Source organism: Rhinolophus sinicus, linkage group LG05 (genome assembly GCF_036562045.2).
Source record: "Rhinolophus sinicus isolate RSC01 linkage group LG05, ASM3656204v1, whole genome shotgun sequence".
NCBI classification, from domain to species: domain Eukaryota; kingdom Metazoa; phylum Chordata; class Mammalia; order Chiroptera; family Rhinolophidae; genus Rhinolophus; species Rhinolophus sinicus.
The window spans coordinates 143,199,935-143,224,152 of record NC_133755.1 but is presented as its reverse complement, the minus strand read 5'-3'; positions in this window follow the sequence as shown (position 1 = coordinate 143,224,152).

The following is a 24,218-nucleotide window of genomic DNA, read 5'->3' as shown; positions in this document are numbered from 1 at the left end:
TAGGCATTTATCTTTTGCTTTAGGACTGACTATAATTAGATCAAACATCAGGCATTCATAGTTTTTAAAATCTCCAAACACCATCTCTCTTTTTGTTATTTCTTTCTTTATCCTCTAATTAAATTCTTGCATATAATTAATTAAGATTGAATACCTAATTACAGTTTCACAGGTACAGGTCTATAAAGAACTTGTCACTGAGCATGTCAGAAGCAAGCATAGTTTGAGGTCTTTAAATGTACTTGCGTATGTACATGATGTACCTGTGAATAGAAGAACTCAGGATAGCAGTTGTTTCAACTTCTACACCTTTATAATCTTGAGTCATGCTTTTCACTTTTATACACTTGACTCTGATGAGACACTGCATATCATTTCTTTGAAGGTGAAATCTCAGGATAAGAAAAAAAAGATATTTTAAGTTACATGAAAGTGCAAATATTTTCTGTGTGAGACAATATTACAAATTCACTTGTCAGTTTTGCACCAAATGATCCCGACAATGCTTCTTTGTAAGTTGACCACAATTGTCAAAATCCCAATTATTTCTAACATTCTCCAACTTTAATGGGCATGGGAATTAGAACAAGAGAGTGTTCACAGTAAAGATGTTTGTAGCTTCACCTTCAAATTTTTGTTCAGTAGGTTTTCTGTGGAGTGAGGAAATCAGTAGTTTTACCAGTTGTCTCAAGTGATTTTGATGTTCAGGGCTTATTGTCTTAGAACTACCCCCTGAGAAGCCCAGGTTAGCCCTTTCAGAAGCTATGTGTTGCCTGGGATTTCCAAAGCCACTTACATTAATCTTGAGAAGAAAGAATTTAAGCACCCAAAATACGCTCTCATGTCATCAAGTTAGTTTGGGCAAAGCCTCCATTCTTCCTGAAGAAAAGATGGACAGAAATACATCACAAACTAAGAAAGGCAAAAACCAAAATTAAAGCTTTAAAAAGTTTTTTATTCATATTAAGAACACATACATAGGAAATCTACAAGGAATTGGTTTTGGAAGAAAGTTATACAAGCTACACTCTTCAGTAAAATTACTACGCTAGTTTTAACTTTACTCATTCTCAGAAGCTAATTTTAAAGGTTACATCACGCTTTCAGAACCATTGAGTTATACTAAGGAGAAGCAATTGTTTTAGAACTTTATTGATCTTGGACTTCTTAGAGTTATACATTATTTTTTTTCAAAATCTAAAGTCATCTTCAGCAATGTCTGTTTTGTTTTCTCTAAAATTAAGACCACTGAAGATACAAATATTGGAGATGACAGACACTAGGCTATAACCTAAAATAGGTAAAATAATTTATTTTAGCCATACAAGCTTTTTGCAGTCTTTGAATGTTAAGAAGTTTTGGTGTTCAATTCAACGAAACAAAAATATTAGTGGACTTCACCTTGATGGGGTTATAACTCTTGCAGCTCACTGGCAAGTGTACTGAAGTTTTAGTGGTTGGATAGGAGGGAGAAAGGCAGAAGATGTGGAGATAGACTGGGGATCTGGGAGAAACTAACTTGGCTGAAGATGGCAACCTCTTGGAGAGCACCAGATAATTTAACACTCACTGGGGTAATATTTTGCAATATTAGCTGATTATTTCTCATCTTCAATATTTCTTACTGCTCTGTGAGTCTTCACATATCAGGCATTAGTTAGTAGGGCATTGAGGTTACTGTCTCAAGGAAAGGATGATGCAGCAAAACAAAATATTTAATTGTGGCTGGTATAGCATTAGAGTTGTAAGAATAATCAGAGCTAGCCTTTTCTGTGTTTTTTTTTTTTGCTTTTTTTAAAATTTTTTAACCCAGTCCTTCAGCTTTCAGAATACATGTGTATTCAAAGAAATATTAGTATGATTTTCAGAATGGATACATCTCATGCATTCTAACATGGAGAGAATAGAGTAGAAAGTTTTCTTCTGTAGACTGGCTTAAAGACACATAGCACAGAGAATGAGCAGGCCTGACATGTCCTTACAGGTGGGATGAAGAGAACACATGTATGTGCACTCATGACTAGAGACCAAATAATGTGAAGTACCTCTCACTTGATGCCAGTGAGTACAAGTAATCACCAGACCTAAGACCAGATGCATTTACCACTAACACGTGGTTTACCTTTGGCACTTACTAAGCACTTAAGAACAAATACATAACTCAAGGGAGGGCAGAGGTGTGTGAGTCTAATATGATTGAGGTTTAGTTCTTGTCAAAAAGTATACTAGAAGCTGAAAAAAATTCAAGTGTAAAAAAAAAATGAAAGAAATTATATTTTGTGCATTCTTGGCTTTCTGGTCTGACATTTCCATCTGTTCCATAAAAGGAGGAGCAATTCTTCTCTAGCATGGTATTATGAAATGTCTGGTATTAACCACATTCACACAACAGAGGGGGTGTTACTCAGTGGTAGCGTTTCTATTCTTACCTGGAAGGACTTTAAGAGTCATCTTAAAAGAGGAAGGTGAAGCTTTTAGGGGCAAAGTGATGTAAGAACTGAGAATTGGGACCACCAGCATGAATATAACATAGCTATTAGGATTAATAATCAGGCCACTCTGTAAACCAATAATAATTACACTTTTGTTTCAGTTAATTTCTGCAAATCAATTTATTTAAGATAATCATGTAGTTATCAGTACAACAGCTCAGTTATCAAACAACAATTCACTTAAAACTGTTCCCAATTCCAATCAGTTTTCCATCTTGAAAGACTCGCATTAAATCACTTTATCCCCAACTCCAAAACTGTGTGCATACTCTCTGCTGATGTCCCTCTTCTGAGATGTTGCCAAGACTCTGCTAAGGTGGTGTCACTAATTGCAGTATGTTCTGATAAACTTAGCTTTGCTTTATTAACAGGTTTTCTGGGGACATTTTAGGGAGCTCAAGAGAACAATGCTTTCATTTGTTCATTCAATAAGCCTTTATTAAACATTTATTATGCACCAGGTGTCATGCTAAATATTGAGGATTCAGAAATAAAAACATAAGGTAAAAAAAAAAAAAGGTCTCAGTTTATGAATTCAAAGAATCAGTGTCTGTAGGGGGAAAACCAACAAGTGAACAGACAATTTAATACCTAAAGAGTGACTAGATATGAGTGAGGGAGAGCAGAGTTTGCAAACCTAAAATTTTGGGGATATTGATTATTTTTTGAGGGTATTGATTGTTTTAAACTAGTTGTTTTTAAGAAGCTGAAGGGGTTCCAAATGAGTCTCCCCAGAATGTACCACCCTGGCGTGCAGATTATTTTAAGCTGAAGACAACTAAAACCAAACAAACTCAGTAAGAGCTTTTACCTCCCTCTTACCTGCCAAAAGGAATTTAGATTGAAAAACCTGATCGAGGAAGGGAACTATCACCATACCATAATATCATGAACTAAGTGTGGCACACAGAGAGGAACCAAGCAAAGTTTGTTTGTTACTCTCCCCTCTGTGTTCCATTGTTTCCGGGTGGCCTAGCAAGAATTTGTTTACTAAATGTTTGCTCTTTCTCATCTACCTGTGAATTGCCTATTTTCCCTTTGGAGTCTGAGACCCCTACCTCCCTCTCCTTAGTCCAGAAGGGCATATAAGATTCAACTGCTCTGGTTCCATATTCTTATGGAACCACAATATCTATATACAAAATTACACTTGGTTATTTTTTCCCTGTTAATTGTCTCATGTCAAATTTAATTATTAGACCAGCTGAAAGAACTAAGAGGGAATTCCCCCACTCCTACATGAGTAAATTACAGAGTGCTTTGAATGACACAAAACAAGGGTTTCTAACTCAAGTTGGTTTCAGAGAATCAAAACGACCTCATTTAGATTTAGGTAACCAGGCTAAAAGGAAGGCAAGGAGAAAAAGCCAAAAGCGCAAAAATGGAGGAGCATGGCACATTTGGGGACATCTAATTGGATCAATTAGGCTTAAGAATTAGAGGAAATTGCAAAGTGACAAGTATGCAGGAGAAATAAGTTGGGAAGGGGAGATTTCTGAAAAACAAAACAAAACCAAAAAAAAAACCAAAAAACAAAAAAACCCAAAACCGACTACCACCTAAAAAGTTGAAATTTAATTTACAGAAAAGGGAGAAAGTGAACAAATTCAAGCTAGAGAGATCTGCCCTTAAGTAGCATTATAGGAAAGTAACTCTCTGGAAGAATGGATGGGATGCAGGTGAGAATGAAGTCAGGTGAACTATTTAAGAGGCTGCTCAGTTCTACTTTCTCTAGCTGAGAAACAATGAGGGTCTTCACTGAGCTTGTGTGGCAGGGATGTAGGGAAGGGGAAAGGAGTGGGAAATTTTAAGGACAGAAAACCAACAAGAAAAGTGGCTAAATGTGAAGACTTTACAAGTATGTGAGGGCAGATGGAGGGACAATAAACATATGGGGTCTGATTTCACTTTTCAACATTTAAACTTTTTATGAAAATATACAACAAAAAGCCCAAGCCAAGTGTTACCAGGAAAATGACGTTAATAACTTCAGTCTTGTCTTCTTGAAGGAACGACTTCAGTCAAGAGACAGAAATTTGTGCAGCATGAACAGCAGCAGTTTATTAGTAAAATAAATTACACTCAGAGACGTGGAGTGGGCTGACCTAAGGGAGGGAAAACACCTCACCTTACATTGTGAGAAAGCTTTGATTTCTATGGGTAAAATTGCCTCCCCCTCTCTGTTTTCTTATCTCTCTTTCTCCCCCTAGGGTTCCTAGTCCTCTGCCATTTAACAATTCATTTCCTAGATTTAGGGGCATGAGTCAACATATCCCTTTGATTTAGGGGCATGGATAAGCACATCCTCTTGGTCTTGGGAGATGAGTAAACACGTCCCTTAGGGGTGTGTGGAAACCTGGAATCCTGGTGCTAGGAAGATATTGACAATACTGACAAACAGGATGTGTCCCCCCACCTTCTCTGATTTCTACCCTGTTACTTCTTACAGGTATATGTTAGCCTGGAGTCCTGCTGTGCGGTTGCCAGGGGTCTTGACCCAAGTAGCTGCAGCAAGTGGCTTTCTAATTGGGGCTAAATTTCTCATTCTCCTGCTCATTTCTATCTATCCACCTACTCTATCACAAGGAAGTAGGACAATGTCATGTTGTGATGGCTGAAAGGGCATGCGGCATTGATTGTGTGTCCCTATTAAGGGAAAGGACTACACTCTGCAGTGTCCCAATAGTGCCCAGAAAATCCCTGCAAGTGGGAGTGGAGTGCAGGAGCTTTTCTCTTGAGTGCAGGTTGTCAATTGGATTATTGCTTTCTAGTCCAATATTTATTTCTCTAAATCAAACTGCTGTTTGTTTAACTGAGGCATTACATATATATGTATATACATATATCCAACGTAATTTATTCACAAAAATTTGGAGATATATACAAGTGCGTTACAAAAGGAAACTCCATTTCTTGTTTTTAGCTCTGTAGAGGAAGAGGGAAATGAATACTCAGAACAAATTATTGTTTTTAAAGATACAAAATAAAATGAGCTCCATACCACTAAAAGAACTAGTGTCTCTGTAAAACTAAACATTTGAAAAGGGTTTTTTTTTTTTTTTAGCTGCACTTTTGTAGTTTGATTGTCATATTTACAATTTCCTTTCTCCTGTGAAATTCTGAACATATGTTCTGTTATGTTCCATGCCTCCCAGATGAACAAGAGGTGTGGCCTGTACTAAATGCAAATGGAGATTTGTTCTCAAGTTTTTATATAAATGAAAATAAGAAAAAAAATATTCTTAGCCTATGAATCTCTGAAAGTTGTTTAGCAGTTCTTAAAGAAATAATATCAAAGAGTCTATGGCCTAGACACTTGCAAACTGCATTATTTAAATATAAAGATGCAGCCCCTTAAAAACTTTGGACACCAAAGCCCATCAGAAATTTAATAAATATTACATACTAAGTCCCAACATTTGGAAGTATTGTGAGTGCTAAGATTTGCACATTGAAAAGTGTCTTTATTCTATATGAATGTATCTGTCATATTGGTGTTATAAAGGAAACTTTAAATCAGTATACATTTTACAAACTTATGAAGGCAGGTAAAGTATATGAGATTTTATTTTGCAAATAAGGTAAGATTTTTTTATTTATTTGATCTATATGTTCTGTGAAATTAGAGATGAAACGATAGGTTTTTCATAATGCTTATATATTGTCTTCTCATATTCTTATGTATGCTTACGTATTTTTATATTCCTTTAAGAAAGAGCAATGAGGTAAATATAGCAAATTGGAAGAATTATGTCAAAAACCAATAATGAACATATTATTCTCAGAACATAGAACCGTTATTAATTAATAGAATTGCAGACATCATGGTTTACATGAGCTAAGCACCACACAAATATGTTACTCTTTTATAATTGTCAGTATTTTTAAAATTTCCTAAACACTCTTGAATTGCTTTACTATCCCTTAACATTATTTAAAATAAATAGGGGACTGTTAAGACATTAATATTAGGGAACTTAAATAAGTCCACTTCATCTATCATAGTGAAAGATCATCCACATGTCACATAAACAGGGAATATATACTATAATCTCAACCTCTGCAGTTTTGTTGTCTTCTGTTTCTCCAAAATTTCATTTGTTCTCTTCAATGTCAATGTATCTTCTAATATGGCAGACAAAGGTCTGGAGTGGGAGTCATGCAGTCTAAGTTCTAGTGCTATCAGTACCTCTCCTCATGGTCCTGAGTATCTCGGGCAAGACTTTTGACTTCTTAGAGCTTCATGGTTTGTTGTTGTTGTTGTTTTTCCACAAAGGGAGAACATTGGTTAGATACCAGTATTTATCTCCTTTCTAATTCTGACCATTAAAGCTTCCATGATCACAGGATTCTCTTCACGGTCTTTTATTCTGGCTCATTTGAGTTATTATAAGTGGTTACTATCTTTTCATTGCTAATTTAGATTCCATGAAAAACAAACAAACACAGGTTTTTATTATCAGTATTTCTCGACATTTTCTATAACAAATTTAATAAATTTGAAAGGTTGTGGACAACTGCAGATTCTGTCAATACATATAAACAGAAATGAAACTGTGAAATAATGAGATCTCATGAAATAAGTGTGCTAGTGTACGCACGCACGTGTGCACTCCAGGGCATTGGAAGAGCCATATGGCTGGCAGACTGTGGAGTGAGAACACTGAAATCCTGCTGCTTTATGCCCTTCTTTTTAATTTCCCATCCCTGCCCTCTCAGCAGTACAATGTGCAACAGAAGCTTGAAACACACAAGTTACATTGCCACTGTATTCATGCTCTGATCATAGGCTTGCAGAAAGCCAGTAAAGAAGCCAGTCAGCCATATTACTTATTACATACCTACTTTCCAGCTGAAATAGGTCACGGTAATCTGGAGCAGAATGGACTGTGGTAAAATTCAGAGTATTAAGCTCCTTTCTTGCTTCTGCTTGGTGGCTGAAGTAAAAAATAGCATTAAGTTTCCATGTGCCCCTTCTTTTCCTTCTTGCTGCCCTCCCTACACAACCTTTGACCCTCACTCAATTAACATGTGAATTTGATGTTCTGCTTAGTAAAAATGATAGGAAATATTTAGGTGTGAGAATTGCTCTACAAAAAAAAAGGTGCTTAGTTTTAACAGGCCACTTAAAATTTTACACACACACAAAGACTTCTCATCCATTCCTATCTATAGGCAGATGGCAGTTATGTGTCAAATACATTTTATATTTATTTACAATTGCTTCAGATCATACAAGGGCAACATAAAGATTTCGTGTATGTTCATTAATGCCAAAGAATAATAATTTGAAAACCTAGAGTAATAAGATTAATTCATAAATTGTGTGTGTGTGTGTGTGTGTGTGTGGTGATGCAAAAATTTACAAGTGTGGCTCTTCCCCATCCTCTACCCCATCCCAGCTGTGTGCTTGATTGAGCAAATCTTGTTCTTGATTCATTTTTTTCCTTTTCTGAGACAGAAATATAAACTTAATAAAAACTTGTTTTTTAAATGGACAGTCAGTTAACCAATCTTTGATATACATGTCATATAAAATTTGATTATAGACCAACATATTGCTGATAAACTTTTTTTTGGTATAATCAAGTATAAAGAGTCAGTCACCATTTTTTTAAATTAAAGTTTATTGGGGTGACAATTGTTAGTAAAGTTACATAGATATCAGGTATACAATTCTGTACTACATCATCTATAAATCACATTGCATGTTCGCCACCCAGAGTCAGTTCTCCTTCCATCACCATATATTTGATCCCCTTTACCCTCAACTACCACCCTCTTACCCCTTCTCCTCTGGTAACCACTAAACTATTGTCTGTGTTTATGAGTTTTTGTTTCTCATTTGTTTGTCTTGTTCTTCTGTTGTTTTCAGTTTATATACCACATATCAGTGAAATCATATGGTTATCTACTTTTTCTCTCTGACTTATTTCACTTAGCATTATAACTTCAAGATTCATCCATGTTGTCACAAATGGTCCTATTTCATCTTTTCTTACTGCCCAAATAGTATTCCATTGTGTATATATATATATATATATACACATATATACATGCTATGTATATACTACAACTTCTTGTCCATTCATCTATTGAAGGACATTTTGGTTGTTTCCATGTCTTAGCCACCATAAATAAAGCTGCAATGAATATTGGAGCACACTTGTCTTTACATATAAATGTTTTCAACTTTTTGGATAGATACCCAGGAGAGGGATTGCTGGGTCATGTGGTAATTCTATTTGTAATGTTTTGAGGAACCTCCACACTGCCTTCCATAAAGGCTGCACCAATCTGCATTCCCACCAACAGTGTATGAGGGTTCCTTTTTCTCCACAGCCTCTCCAACACTTGTTACTCTTTGTCTTGTTGATGATAACCATTCTGACTGGGGTGAGATGATATCTCATTGTGGTTTTTATTTGATGTTGAGCATTTTTTCATGTGTCTGCCATTTATATGTCCTCTTTGGAGAAATGTTTCTTCAGGTCCTCTGCCCATTTTTCAATTGGGTTGTTTGTTTTTTGTTGTTGAGTTGTATGAGTTCCTTGTATATTTTGGATATTAGCCCCTTAATGGAGGTGCTGTTTGCAAAATTTTTCTCCCATTCAGTTGGTTGCCTCTTTATTTTGTCGATGGTTTCTTTTGCTCTGCAGAAAGTTTTAAGTTTGATATAATCCCATTCATTTATTTTAGCTTTTACTTCCCCTGCCTTTGGAGTCAAATTCATAAAATGCTCTTTGAACCCAAGGTCCATAAGTTTAGTATCTCTGTTTTATTCTATGCAGTTTATTGTTTCAGGTCTTATGCTTAGGTCTTTGATCCATTTTGAGTTAATTTTGGTACATGGTGACAGATAGCAGCCCAGTTTCATTCTTTTGCACGTGGCTATCCAATTCTCCCAGCACCATTTATTGAAGAGGCTGTCTTTGCTCCATTGTATGTTTTTTGCTTCTTTGTCAAAAATTATTTGTCCATACTTATGTGGATTTATTTCTGGGTTCTCAATTCTATTCCATTGGTCTATGTGTTGCTTTTTCTGCCAATACCATGCTGTTTTGATTATTGTTGCCCTGTAGTACAAGCTAAAGTCAGCGAGTGTGATACCTTCAGCATTGTTCTTGTTTCTTAGGATTGCTTTGGCTATTCAAGGTCTTTGGTGGTTCGATACAAATCTGATGATTTTTTTGTTCTATTTCTTTAAAAAGTGCCATTGGGATTTTGATGGGGATTGCATTAAATCTGTATATTGCTTTGGGTAATATGGCCATTTTAACCATGTTGATTCTTCCAATCCATGAGCACGGAATATCTTTCCATTTCTTTGTGTCTTCCTCAATTTCTTTTAAAAATGTCTTATAGTTTTCAGCATATAGGTCTTTCGCATCCTTGGTTAAGTTTATTCCTAGGTATTTTATTATTTTTGTTGTAATTGCAAAAGGAATTTTTTTTATATTTCTTTTTCTGAGATATCATTGTTAGTATATAGGAATGCAATGGACTTTTATACATTGATTTTGTAGCCAGCAACTTTACTGTATTTGTTTATTGTTTTTAATAGCTTTTTGGTGCAGTCTTTAGGGTTTTCTATATATAGCATCATGCCATCTGCAAAGAATGACAATTTAATATCTTCATTCCCTATTTGGATGCTTTTTATTTCTTTACCTTACCTGATTGCTCTGAGAGGACTTCCAACACTATGTTGAAAAGCAGAGGTGATAGGGGACAACACTGTCATGTTCCTGAATGTAGATCAAAGGTCTTCAGTTTTTCACCGTTAATTATGACATTAGCTGAGGGTTTGTCATATATGGCCTTTATTATGTTAAGGTATTTTTCTTTTATACCTATTTTATTAAGTTTTTTAATCATAAATGGATGTTGTATCATGTCAAACACTTTTTCTGCATCAACTAATATAATCATATGATTTTTGTCTTTTATTTTGTTTATGTGATGTATCACATTGATGGATTTGTGTATGTTGAACCATCCTTGTGCCCATCAGATGAACCCCACTTGGTCGTGATGAATAATCTTTTTAATGTATTGTTGCATTCAATTTGCTAGAATTTTGTTTAGGATTTTTGCATCTGTATTCATCAGAGATAATGGTCTGTAGTTTCTTTTTTTGTGTTATCCTTACCAGATTTTGGTATCAGGGTAACGTTGCCCTCATAAAATGAGTTAGGGAGCACTGTCTCTTCTTCAATTTTTTGGAAGAGTTTGAGTAGGATTGGTATTAGATCCTCTTTGAAGGTTTGGTAGAATTCACTAGTGAAGCCATCTGGTCCCGGACTTTTTGCTTTTGGAAAGGTTTCAGTTTCCTTACTGGTGATGGGTCTATTTAGATTTTCCAGTTCTTCCCGATTTAGCCTAGGAAGGCTATATGTTTCTAAGAACTTGTTCATTTCTTCTAGGTTATTGAATTTGGTGGCACATAGTCTTTCATAGTATTCTTGGATGATCCTTTGTATTTCTGTGGCATCCGTTATAACTTCCCCTCTTTCATTTCTGATTTTGTGTATTAATGTCTTTTCTCTTTTTATGTTAGTCTAGCCAAGGGTTTGTCAATTTTATTAATCTTTTCAAAGAACCAGCTCTTTGTCACATTAATTTTTTCTATTGTCTTTTTGTTCTCTATTTCATTTAGTTCTGCTCTGATTTTTATTATTTCCTTTCTTCTGCTGACCTTGGGTTTCATTTGTTCTTCTTTTTCTAGTTCTTTAAGGTGTAACGTGAGGTTATTTATTTGGGATTTTTCTTGTTTCTTGAGATAGGCCTGTAATGATATAAATTTCCCTCTTAAAACTGCTTTCGCTGCATCCCAAAAATTTTGGTAGGATGTATTTTCATTGTCATTTGTTTCTATGTATCTTTTGATCTCTCCTCTTGTTTCTTCTTTGACCCAGTTGTTCTTTAAAAGTATGTTGTTTAATATCCACGTATTTGTGATTTTTCCTGCTTTCTTTTTGCAGTTGATATCCAATTTCAAAGCCTTGTGATCAGAGAATATGTTTGGTATGATTTCAATCTTCTTAAATTTGCTGAAGCTGATTTTATGTCCCAATATATGGTCCATCCTTGAGAATGTTCCATGTACACTAGAAAAAAATGTATAGTCTGATATTTTAGGATGAAGTGCTTTATAAACGTCATTTATGTCCATTTCACCTAATGTGTCATTTAGGGCTGCTATTTCTTTATTTATTTTCTGTTAGGATGATCTATCCATAGCTGTCAAGGATGTATTTAGGTCCCCTACTATAATTGTGTTTTGGTCAATTTCTCCCTTTAATTCTGTTAGTATCTGCTTGGTATATGTTGGTGCTCCCTGATTGGGGGCATAAATATTGATGACTGTTATGTCTTCTTGTTGTATGATCCCTTTTATCATTACGAAATGTCCATCTTTGTCTCTTATTACTTTTTTATCCTGAAGTCTGTTTCATCTGATATCATTATGGTTACACCTGATTTTCTCTGGATACCATTTGCTTTGAGTGTAAATTTCCACCCTTTCACTTTGAGTCTATTTGTCCTTGTAGCTGAGATGTGTCTCTTGGAGGCAGCATATGGTTGGGTTTAGTTTTTTAATCCAATCTGCTATTCTATGCCTTTTTATTGGTGAGTTTAGTCCATTTACATTTAGGTTGATTATTGATATGTGAGTCTTTCCTAACATTCTATCTTTAGTTTTCTGGTAAGACTGTGTCTCCATAGTTGTTTTGCCTTTTTGTTGTTGTCTATTATTTCTGTGTGGTGGTGTTCTATGATTTTCCCCTCTCTTTCTTCTTTTATTATGTTATACATTTCAGTTCTGGATTTTTTTTTTTTTTTTTTTTTTTGAGTGGTTACCATTAAGTTTATATAAAAGAAAGTTTGATATTTAGAGTATTCCATTTTCTTCAGCATGCTTACTTTCTCCATTTCCGTATTCCAGCTCAGGCCTTTACTCTCCCCCATTTTGTATTTTGGTTGCCACAAATTGTCCCTATTGATGCTGGTCGAATAGCCTCCTTCAGTATTTCTTATAGTGCAGGTCGTGTGTTAGAAAATTCCCTCAGCTTCTGTATGTCTGGAAATGTCTTTATTCCTCCTTCATATCTAATGGATATCCTTGCTGAGTATATTATTCTTGGCTCATAGTTTCTCTCTTTCAATAGTTTGAATATTTGGTTCCACTCCCTCCTGGCTTGTAGAGTTTCTGCTGAAAAATCTGATGATAATCTAATGGGTTTTCCTTTGTAAGTTACCGTCTTCTTTTCCCTGGCTGCCTTGAGGATTCTTTCTTTGTCGTTGATTTTAGACAGCTTCAATACAATGTGTTTGGAGAAGGCCTGTTGGGATTGAGGTAATTAGGTTTTCTATTTGCTTCTTGGATTCGAGGGTCCAGTTCTATCCACAAGTTTGGGAAGTTCTCATCGACTATTTGTTTGAATATAGTCTCTGTTCCATGCTCTCTTTCTTCTTCTTCTTGTATGCCCATTATTCTTATATTGCTCTTTCTGATGGAGTCAGAAAGTTCTTGTAGAGTTCTTTCATTTCTTTTAAGTCTCAAGTCTCTTTCTTCTTCCATTTGTGTCATTTCCAGAATTCTATCATCAATGTCACTAATTCTTTCCTCCATCTGGTCAACTCTACTACCTAAGCTGGCTATTTCATTCTTCATTTCTTTTATTGAGTTCTTAATCTCCAGAAATTCTATTTGGTTCTTTTTAAAAATTTCAATCTCTTTGGTAAAATGTTCATGTTGTTCTTTGATTGTATTTCTGAGTTCATTAAATTGCCTTTCTGTGTTTTCTTGCATCTCATTGATTTTTTTCAGAACTGTAATCTTGAATTCTCTGTCATTTACATCACATCTTTCCATATCTTTAAGTTCATTTCCTGGAGACTTTTCACTTTCTTTCTGAGCTGTCTTGTTGCCTTGGTTATTCACGGTAATTAATGATTTATTATATCTCTTCTTAGACATCTACAGGAGTAGGTTCTGCAACAGCTAGAAAGAGGTCTTTCTTTTGTTTTCCAGTAGGTATTGGTAGAATGTTTTATTTTCTCTCCCACTGCAGCCTTTTATTCTCTTTCACACTGTAGTGTATGTTTTCTTTGCACTATTCCAGCTTCTCACACAAAGGGGGATTTCCCTGGATGGCAGGCTTCTCCTCTGTGAGCAGTTCACCTGGGTCATATGGCACTGTCTCTGTTTGGGGACGCGGAGAGCTTCTGAAGTTCCAAAGCTCTTCCTGCTCCAGATTCAGAGCTGGTGTGTTTCAGCAGCTCTGTTTACTCTTGCAGGGATCTGCCCAGATAGGTGGGGCCAGGGGTGGGGTTGGTTGTGAGAGGTGGCCCAGATTAATTGCAGCGACCACCACCAGAGCCTGTCCTGCTTCCACAGCTCCCTCTTCTTTGCCAGAACTAGTTGGGCTGTGAGTCTGTGTCTGCGAACCACAGTTCTCAGAACTGCAAATATTCTGTTCTTTTGATCTGACACTACTATTCTTCCGCTTCTAGCACTGGGCAGGTGGGGGCAAGGCGAGCTCTGGGAAGGTAGGGAGGGGGTGGTTAGTCTCGGTGCCTAAGGCTTCTGTTCTCTGCTCGGCAGTGAGGGCTTAAACCACCAATTTCAGCCTTCTTCCCTCAGTCTTTTCTCAGAGGTCTTTGCCGTGAGCATTGGGTTCAGCCGTGTTATATGCTGTCCCCTCAGCCCTGTGGACCATAAGCAGAGCCCTAGCAGTCCGAGTTCTTCCCTCTCCTCAGCTGCGGTAGCTCCGGGATGCAGTGAGCTCAGAGCACTGGGCTAGGCTTGCATCCTGCACCCGTCAGCCCCATCTCCACACTTCTCCCTTCCCTCTTCCCCTACTCACGCAGTTTGCCCAACTTTAGGTGATTCCCATAGTGTACCTCTTAGTCTTGCCTGTCTGCTGTGCAGGGAGTCCTTTGTGGAGTTATAGTTGTTCAATTTGTTGTAAATTCCTGGGGAGATTTCAAGAGGCTCACCTCATACTGCCATTTTGATGACTGCCATTTTGAAAATCTCCAGTCACCGTTTTAAATAAAATATTCATTCTTTTAATTAAAAATGATCACTTCACTCTACACATTCTTTACCTATATGTTTACATGACTATCCAATTGGTCATCAGAAAATCTGCTAGATTGGGGCAATTCTTTCCATTCTTTTCATACTATACATTGGAGGAAATCCAGCATTCTCATCTTCTGCCCTCTAAATGCTAGTCATATGGCAACCAAAAATTCTCCAACAAATGTCTGAAAAACCCTTAAGTGAGTATTGTTTTCTCTATCGAGAACTACTGTTTTAAACTCGGGTGTGGGGGTGTAATTTTCCTAACAAAGAATGGAGATGTACCCCATGGATTCTGAGAAAAAAGTACTCTTAGAATCAAGAGTGAGGCCAAGGTCAGGAAGTGGGGCCTGGATCCGACTAAATACTCCAGAAGGATCTTTTGGAATGATTTGCTCTTTCTATCTGTGTTTTTCTCTTAAATTGCCAGAGATGAGAAGGGGATAGTAAGCAGTTATAGTTAAGGAATGTTAAATTCATCCTTTTATATGGGTAATTTTCTTTAATCACCTCAAACTTTGAGTTAACTACTTATAGCCTACTGATTTTAATTATTTCCCTCTCTATTAAAGATGGATGCATATAAAGAGGGTTCCAAAGATATGTATACACATTTAAAGAAAAGAAAAAAACTGTATTAAAATTGAAATAATATATACCGATAACAGAAGATGAATGTAAGTCATATTTAAATTCTGCAGTTATAAGAGATGCTCAAAGTGGTTACCGTCAGCATAATTTTCATACAGATTTTTCCTTTCTTAAAATGTGTATACATTTTTTTTGGCACCTTCTGTATATAGGCTTATGTAGAAGTATGTGGTAAAGACAGAGAAGAAAAATAAAAGTGCCTTGTTCCACATACTCAACCTTTCCTGATGCCCAAGAGAAGGTGGGTGCATCTTGTTGAGGATCAGTATTCCGATATTCTACTCAGTGGCCAGCATGAAATGAGAGGTGACTCATGGGAGGTGGAAACAGTACGTAGCACATGGTCAGAAAAGGAGTTGTCAGGTGAATGAGTGTAGGCAGATAAGAGACAAAACTTTTCATCCCAAAGATTCTATGTGCTGCTCAAGCTATGAATGTTTTTGAGCACTTAAAATGTGGCAAGTTTAAATTGAGATGTTTTTAAGTGTAAAATATAAACAGAATTTCAGAGATGTACTATGAAAATAAAAATGTAAATTATCTCATTAATAATTGATTAGTGCGATTGATTTCATGTTAAAATGGCACTATGTTGATATATTGAGTTAAATACTATATATTAGTAAAGTAAATTAATTTCACCCATTGTTTTGTACTTTTTAATTGTGACTACTAGAACAATTAAAGTTACTTATGTAGCTCACATTGGACAATGCTGATCTAAATGAAGGAGACTTCTGACAGAAAGTGGGGGAGGCAAATACTGAGTTACAATTCATTCAACAACTATTAACTAGCTTCTTCGCTATGTCAGACACTGAGACAGGTGTTAGATAAGCAGCAGTAAATGAAATAGACATAGTTCCTGTCCTGATAGTATCAACAGTATCCTCAGGGGACAGAAGCTAAATAAATAATTACAAACTTATAAATAGTGATAGATATCTTTAAGTAAAAGTAATGGAGAGAATGTAACAAAAGCTACTAGCTTGGATCAGAAAGTCATGGAAGGCCTCTCTGGAAGATGAGAGTGAGATTTAGCCAAGCAAAGTGTTGAAGGCAGACGAGTATTAGATACAGAGAGAACAACATGTGCAAAGATACTGAGGCAAGAAAAAAATGAATAGGGCCACTGTACCAAAGTGATACAAAAAAAGGAGACTATAGATGGGGATATGGAGACAGACATGGGCGAGATCACTGCTGACCATGTTAACACTTTGGATTTATTCAAGAGAGTGAAATTGATTTGCTTTGTGTTTTTAAAATGTTACTCTGGTGTGATGATGAACAGTTAGAACACAGAAGCAGAGACACCACTGCAGTTAGCCCAGCTTAGAGACAAAGTGTTTGGTCGAGCAGAGCACTTGGTACTGTTACTCTAGCACAGGCTGCTTGCTTTTGTTAACTTAGGGCAGATATTTTTTTTTCCTTGGGTGGCATTTGCTCCCTATTCTATTTCTTTCTGTCCATTTTCTATTAGTCTTAGAAAATTACTCCTTTACTTGTCTTCTTTGGATTTTGCCAAAGACGGGATGCAACTTTCTGATTCCCTTGACTTATTATACTTGACTGAAGCCTCTTTGTCTCGTTTGTCAAAAGTGACATGTAAAAACAAAGCATATTTTTTTTGTTCTTGTCATGGTTGGATACTATGAATTTTATGGATTTGTAACACTGGTGAACATTATTTCCAATAACTGGTGCTAGCCCAGACAAAATATTGTTTTTACCTATTGAAAATGCTTGGAAATATTTTATTCTCTTAACACTAGATGGTGGAAACTTTTAAAAATATGTATTAAACACATAACCTAATATAGAATGTATTTACTTAGCAGTTTACTAGGTAATATTTTACATGGTTAAAAAAATTAAAAATTACAAAAATGTCTCCAGAGAATAATTCTATTTTTCTGCTCATCTCCTGACTCGACCCCTGAAGAGGTTAACATTGCTATTTGTATCTTGTGATCCTCCTAGAAATTATTTTGTATCCAGAAGAAGGCTTGTCTAAAGGAGAAAGCCCCTCTCGTATTCTTCACACATAGGGGCATACCATAAAAATTATCCTGCACAGTTCTTTTGTCTTTATTTTTATTATTTTTGAAGCATAATTTCCACATGGTAAAATACACCAATTATAAGTATACAGCTCATTGAGTTTTAGAGTTGTTTATACCTGTGTAACCTGCAGACCTACCCAATCTTTGGTAAATTACCTCAACCTTACCTTCAAATTCTATCCTAATTCTGACAATGTCTCACCAGCACCAGCTCCACTGTTCACTGGTCTGAGCTTCCATCATCTCTTGCCTAGACTGGAAATGACCTCCCAATCCATTTCTAGGCTCTCTCAAAGCAACCGCCGCATCTTTTTGAAATGTAAAGCATATTATGCCATCTTCTCAAAAACTTGCAGGGAATATCCTTAAACTGAAGACCTTTTAAAGTCCTAAATAATCTGGCCCTCCCTTACCTCTCTGCAGGACTCTACATAATTTGTGGGGCTCAGCGCAAAATGAGAATTCAGGGCCCATTTTTCCTGCATTTCTAAATTCCATTAAAAGTCTTAAAATATAGGGTTTCTTTCTTTCCTTCCTTCCTTCCTTCCTTCCTTCCTTCCTTCCTTCCTTCCTTCCTTCCTTCCTTCCTTCCTTCCATGGTCTCCCTCAACCTGTCAAGTTGTTTTCAAATTGCTATTTAAGGTGGCACTCTCTAGGGCAAGAGAAGGCCCTTCCAGGTACCCAGCGGCCTTGACCCACTACTGAGTGTGCTGCTGTGGTGCTCCCTTTCCCTCTTCCCCACCAGCTGTGGGCCCCAGAGGCAGTGCCCTCGCTGGGAGCAGGGAAGTCCAACCTGGCAACGACCCTTTCCACAGCTACACTACCCCAACCCACAGCTGAAGGGAAAATGGCCAAGGGTATTGCAAACTCTGTGCCAGCATGCTACATGTACCTAGATCTAGGATTGGTGACAGGCCTCCTCCACTAAGTCACCCCTAGAATGCTCTGGTGCTGCTACCCCTAACTGGATGGCAACTGTTATGCTTTGCATGTGCATATCCAAGCTCGACCCTCCTCATCTAGGACCTGCCAGGGCCCCAGGTGGGAAAGAAAGAGGGCTCCAGGAGGCAGATCATGTATGCACTAAGCCTCCAAACTCTATACTGTCCCATCAGCATAAAGCTTACAAAACACAAATTCAAACACAAAATTATTAATATTTTCAAAAAAGTAGCCATGGAGCATTCATCCCCAAGCTCAGGGCCCTTCTGGGTCAGGGCCCAGTGTAACTGCACTTGTTGCACACTTGTGAACCCAATCCTGGCAGATCTAACTCAGCCCTGCTTCCATCTCTCTCCCTCTCCTCTAGGTAACTACACTGGCCGCTTGGCTGTTCCTTACACTGAACGTCTGTCTTTTTCAAGTTTGTATTTAAATGTCACTTTGTCAAGGAGACCTTTTATAACAAATGAATTTACATTTAACACACCTGAGTACTGTATTTCACTTATTCTAGTTTTTCAAAGTGTTTATCATCATCTAAAATTCTCTAGAAATTATTTATTATGTATATTATTCATCATCTGACTCTCCTACTAGAAGGTAAGTTCCATGAAGACAGGGACACTTTCGGTTTTGTATACTGGTGTATCCTAAGCTTGTATAATATTGCCTGGAATGTGGTAAATGCTTAATAAACTTTAGCTAATTAAAAAATGAGCAAATGAATGAAAGATTTTTATCTGGAAATAAAATGAACAAAGTCTTATAATTCTCTCAGGAAAGACAATTGCTTATGTGTGTGTATGTAGGTATGTGGGGAGGGTGGGGTAAATGTAGGGAGAGAGGAGGAGGAATAAGTATCAGTATTTCAAAAAGAATGCATAGTTCGAGGGAGAGAAGCTATTTACAGTTAATCAACAACAGCAGGTATTTTCCACTACATTGAAGGGAGCAAGTCTCTGTAAAAATCAATTGATAAATAATAGCTACTTTCCCAAGGTCACAGAAGTAGTAAAAGGCAGAGCCAGGATTCAAGCACAGAGATATTTAACACCAAAGCCAGTGGTTAATCTTCTCAGGGGTTATTTGCATTTTAAAAGAGGGACTTGTTACTTCATAGTGGATTTCTAGTTGGTGGGCTTCATGAGGGGGACATTTATTAAAATTAAATTTATTGGGGTGACATTGGTTAGTAAAATTTTATGTTTCAATTGTACATTTCTATAATACATCTACATATTGCATTCCATGTTCACCACCCAGAGTCAGTTATCCTTCCATCACCATATATTTGATCCCCGTTACCCTCTTCTACCATCCCCCCTTACCCTCTGGTAACCAATAAACTGTTGTCTGTGTATATGAATTTTTGTTTGTTTGTCTTATTCCTCTGTTGCTTTCAGTTTTATATTCCACAAATGAGTAAAGTCATGAGGTTCTTGATTTTTCTGTCTGACTTATTTCACTTAGGATAATAATCTCAAGATCCATCCACGTTGTCGCAAATGGCAGTATTTCATCTTTTGGCAGACTAATATTCCATTGTGTATACATACCACAGCTTCTTTATCCATTCATCTATTGGAGGTACTTTAGTTGTTTCCAAGTCTTGGCCACTGTAAATAAAGCTGCAGTGAACATAAGAGGACATATATCTTTATGGATAAATGTTTTCAGATTTTTTGAGGTAGATACCTGGGAGAGGGATTGCTGAGTCATATGGTAATTCTATTCTTAATTTTTGGTGGAACCTCCACACTGTTTTTCATAGTAGCTATACAAATTTATATCCCCACCAACAATGTATGAGGGTTCATTTTTCTCCACAGCCTCTGCAACACTTGTTATTATTTGTCTGGTTGATGATAGCCATTCTAACAAGTGTGAGGTGGTATCTCATTGTGCTTTTGATTTGCATTTTCCTAATAGCTAGAGAAGTTGAGCATTTTTTCATATATCTGTTGGCCGTGTGTATGTCTTCTTTGGAGAAGTGTCTGTTCAGGTCCTCTGCCCATTTTTTAATTGGATTGTTTGTTTTTTGTTGTTGTTTGAGTTGAATGAGTTCTTTACATATTTTGGATATTAGCCCCTTATCAGAAGCATTGTTTGCAAATATCTTCTCTCATTCATTTGGTTTCCTCCTTGTTTTGTTAGACTGTTTCTTTTGCGTGCAGAAGGTTTTCAGTTTGATACAGATCCATTCACTTATTTTTGCTTTTACTTGAGGGAGACATTTTTGACTGGAGGGTCTTACTTATCATCTAGAGCCTTTGTTTATTTCCACTATGTTCCCTCTTTCCCCATACTTCTATAGTATGCAGGTAGACAGGCACAGAAAGGTTGTTAATTCCTGAGTTCCGTGCACCCCGATGTTTTGCCTGATTTTCAGATTAGTATATACCTAAAATCATATCATTACTGAGATCAATGGAGACTTTGGATTATATAAACTATCCAAAATAATGGGTAACACGAAAATCATTTGGGCCCAGGGACATAGGGATATGCTCAGTCTGGAAAATCTCTTTTCCTTTCTTTTACCCTCCCGCTCTCCCTTTCTCACTTCCTTCTTCTTCCTCTCCCTCTCCCTTTCTTTCAGTGCCTAAAATTATAGCTAAAATGTTTGATAAATACTAATGGTTCTTATTAAAGATTCAGCTGCTAATACTCTTTTTCTAACCATTTTACCCCAAATAATTTCATAATAGGTAAAAAATACATTTCATCCATAGTATATATTTTATAGTAAAAATACCCAGTTGATTATTGATTCAGTATTTATAGCTCAATAATGTCTAATTATTAATGAGGGCTTATGTCAAATAACATTTTCATGAGAAGTTCTAATTACAGATAATTGTAAAATTTTAAATAAAATATGAATAATTATAGGACAGTAAGAGAATGAACAAGTGGCCAACAGGACTGGTGTATCCACGTGTTAATATGCTGCAACTTTAAAATCAAATTCAAATGAATAAATATTTACAGAGCATTTATTATAAACTCAAGGCATTTATAATCTAGTTGAGACATAGGTAATATTCTAATAAAACCTCATGAGACAAGGGCACTTTACATTGACTATGGGCCACCAATTTTAGTTCTTTGCTAACTACATTCTGAAATATTTTTCATATTCCTTTGTATTTATTAGTTTCTCATATTAATCTTCCATCTAATAACCATCATTAAATCCATCTAGTTATCTATTTACCATCTCTTGACAAATAACCCTGCCCTGATTACCTGCAATTATGACTGGCTTATTACAATAACCTCTCTGTCTCCACTTTAATTCAATCTCAATACAGCAGTCAGAAGGATCTTTTTAGAATATAACAGCTCATTTCTCTGCTCTGCTCATATTCCTCTAAATGCTCCCCATATTACAAAAAAGAAAAGCCAAGGTCCTTACTGTGGCCTTGAAGGTCTATGTGATTGCCCCTTCCCATTGCTCTTCTGATTGTTTTGTTAAATAACCCTGGTTCACTTCCCTCTACCTATAATGCCCTCCTGTTGTCCTCCAAAGTGACAGTTATCTGCCATGCCATGGCCTGGCACTCTTTGTCTGTCTGCTTGATCCTCTTTTCCTTGATATATCTCCTATCCTTCATGTATGGACAGTTGCTGTTTCTCAGTGAGGCTCGCACTGTTCTCCTTATTAAAAACTGTAACTCCTACCTTCCAGTCCAGCGTTCCTTTATCCTTCTTCCTAACTTTACTTTTCTCTATAGCACATAGCAACGTCTAACATGCTATATGTATGTTTATTGTATGTCTGCATCCCTCTCCGTCACCAACAAAAAATAAGTTTTGTGAGGACAGGGACTTTTTTGTTTTTAAATGTTTTATCCTTTCTGTTTCTCCAACACCTAGGACAGTGCCTTGCACACAATATGTGTCCAACATACAGGACATCTTTTTTCCTTTGAGCATTTTAGCAGAGGTTCAAAATGATGACAGAATTGGGAATGCTTATTAGAGTTTTCTTAGCTTCTCAGCGGGTTTTGCTTGTAATGAGTATATTGCAATGAATCACTCATTTCTAGGATGTATGAAAGTTCAGGGTGATTTGAATAGTAGTAGCAGGCTAATACATATAAATATGCAAAACTATGCATAGAATTCACATATTTAAGAGAATCACAGCATATTTAAAGAATCACAACATATTTAAGTGAATTGAAGACAACTGGAAATATATTATTAGTTAATACATAAGTAAATGGTATTCTTCCTGCTCTATACTCACTCAGAGAACTAACTCATTTCAATGACTTCAGCTATTATTTCTATAGAGACAAATTTTACAACTATGGCTTTATCCTTGACCTCTTTCCTTGGTTTCAGGTTCTTCTGGATGACTCTATACAGATATCAAACATATGTTTCCAGCCTCAAATAAACCCTTCCACCATAGAATAAAGTTTTGTTTGAATTGTAGAATTTCTTGAAAATCAACCAGAACACATTTCTCAGCTTTGGTATCACTTGAAGCCTAGATAAACACGTATCAAAACAGTTTTAACCAGAATGTGTGAAGGGGAAATTTTTTAGGTTAAGTAATTTCTATTGTCTCTTACATCCTCTGGCTGCCATGTATTCAACCATAGAGTCACCATCGGTGGCCATTTAGACTATTGCCTGTCTTTTTAGAGTACTGCGTTTTCCAGTGTGAAAAAGGCCCCAGATCTTTTTACATTGGCTTTGAAAGCACAGCAATGGTTGAAATATGTACAAGCAACAACTCCTATTGCCTCTGCTATGATTACTTAACTGTAAAACAAATTACCTCCAAACTTAGTGGTGTGAAAAATATCATTGATCATGATCATGGATTTCACATGTCAAGAATTTGGATTGGGTACAAGTATGGGTTCTTTCTATGCTCCAAAGGTCTAGGGTCTTAACTGGAAGACTAAAAGGCAGGGGTGAACTTATCCAAAGTTGTGTGTGTGTGTGTGTGTGTGTGTGTGTGTGTGTGTGTGTGAAAGAGAGAGAGAGAGAGAGAGAGAGAGAGAGAGAGAGAGAGAAACTATAGGCAATCGCCATGTAACCTTAAAACTTTGACTCACCGTTCCACAATATCTCTTCTGCCCAATCTTCTTTATCACAAAATAACAAAGAACTGCACAGATCAAGAGAAGGGGAAATATATTCCACCTTATGATAAGGAGAGGCAACTTCTTGGAAGAGCATGTAGGTCCAAAAATATTGCTGTGACCCTTTCAGGAAAATAGAACTGTCACATCCTATTTCAAAATAGATCAAAGAAAGACATTTATAATGGATATATGTGTGCACCTCCTTGTATGTGTGTGATGATGTGTGTGAGAGGTTGTGTGAGCTGATATCTCACTGTATTAACAATTAGTTTTTTCTAATGTCAGCTGAAGGACAAAGACACATAATTTAGGTGTTCTCTTCTGCAAAACTGTAAACTCTGATGGAAACTATGTTTATTGCTTTTGTTGAGTAAGATGTGTCTCACAATGTTTTATACTCTTGCTGTGATACTTGGTTGAGTATGTGGTGAATGACTGTGGTCAGAAACACATTTGAGTGTTTTGAGGGCTCTACATTTGCCATTCCGAGAAAAATATTTTCCCACACATACACTGGGGAGCAGAAACCTAACAGGAAAGTCATCAGAGCCGTTAGCCCTTTGTCTTATGATATATGTGATCACCAGCCTCTATCCACAGCACTTTCCAGTCTTTGTCCAATCCTTTCTAGAAAACAGGAGGGTAATAAATAGTAATATTAGTATTCACTCTGGACCACTGATTGTGCCAGGCAAAGCATTATTATAATGAATTGATTCTTCGTAAAAGAATTAGGTGTAGATGCCACCTCTAACTTCTACTGTAGAAAACTTTATTTTAAAAACATTTAAATGCTGAAAGGGATTAGGAAGATGACTTAAATGCATGAATCCAGCCAAGTGAGATATAATGAGTGGTGTTATCT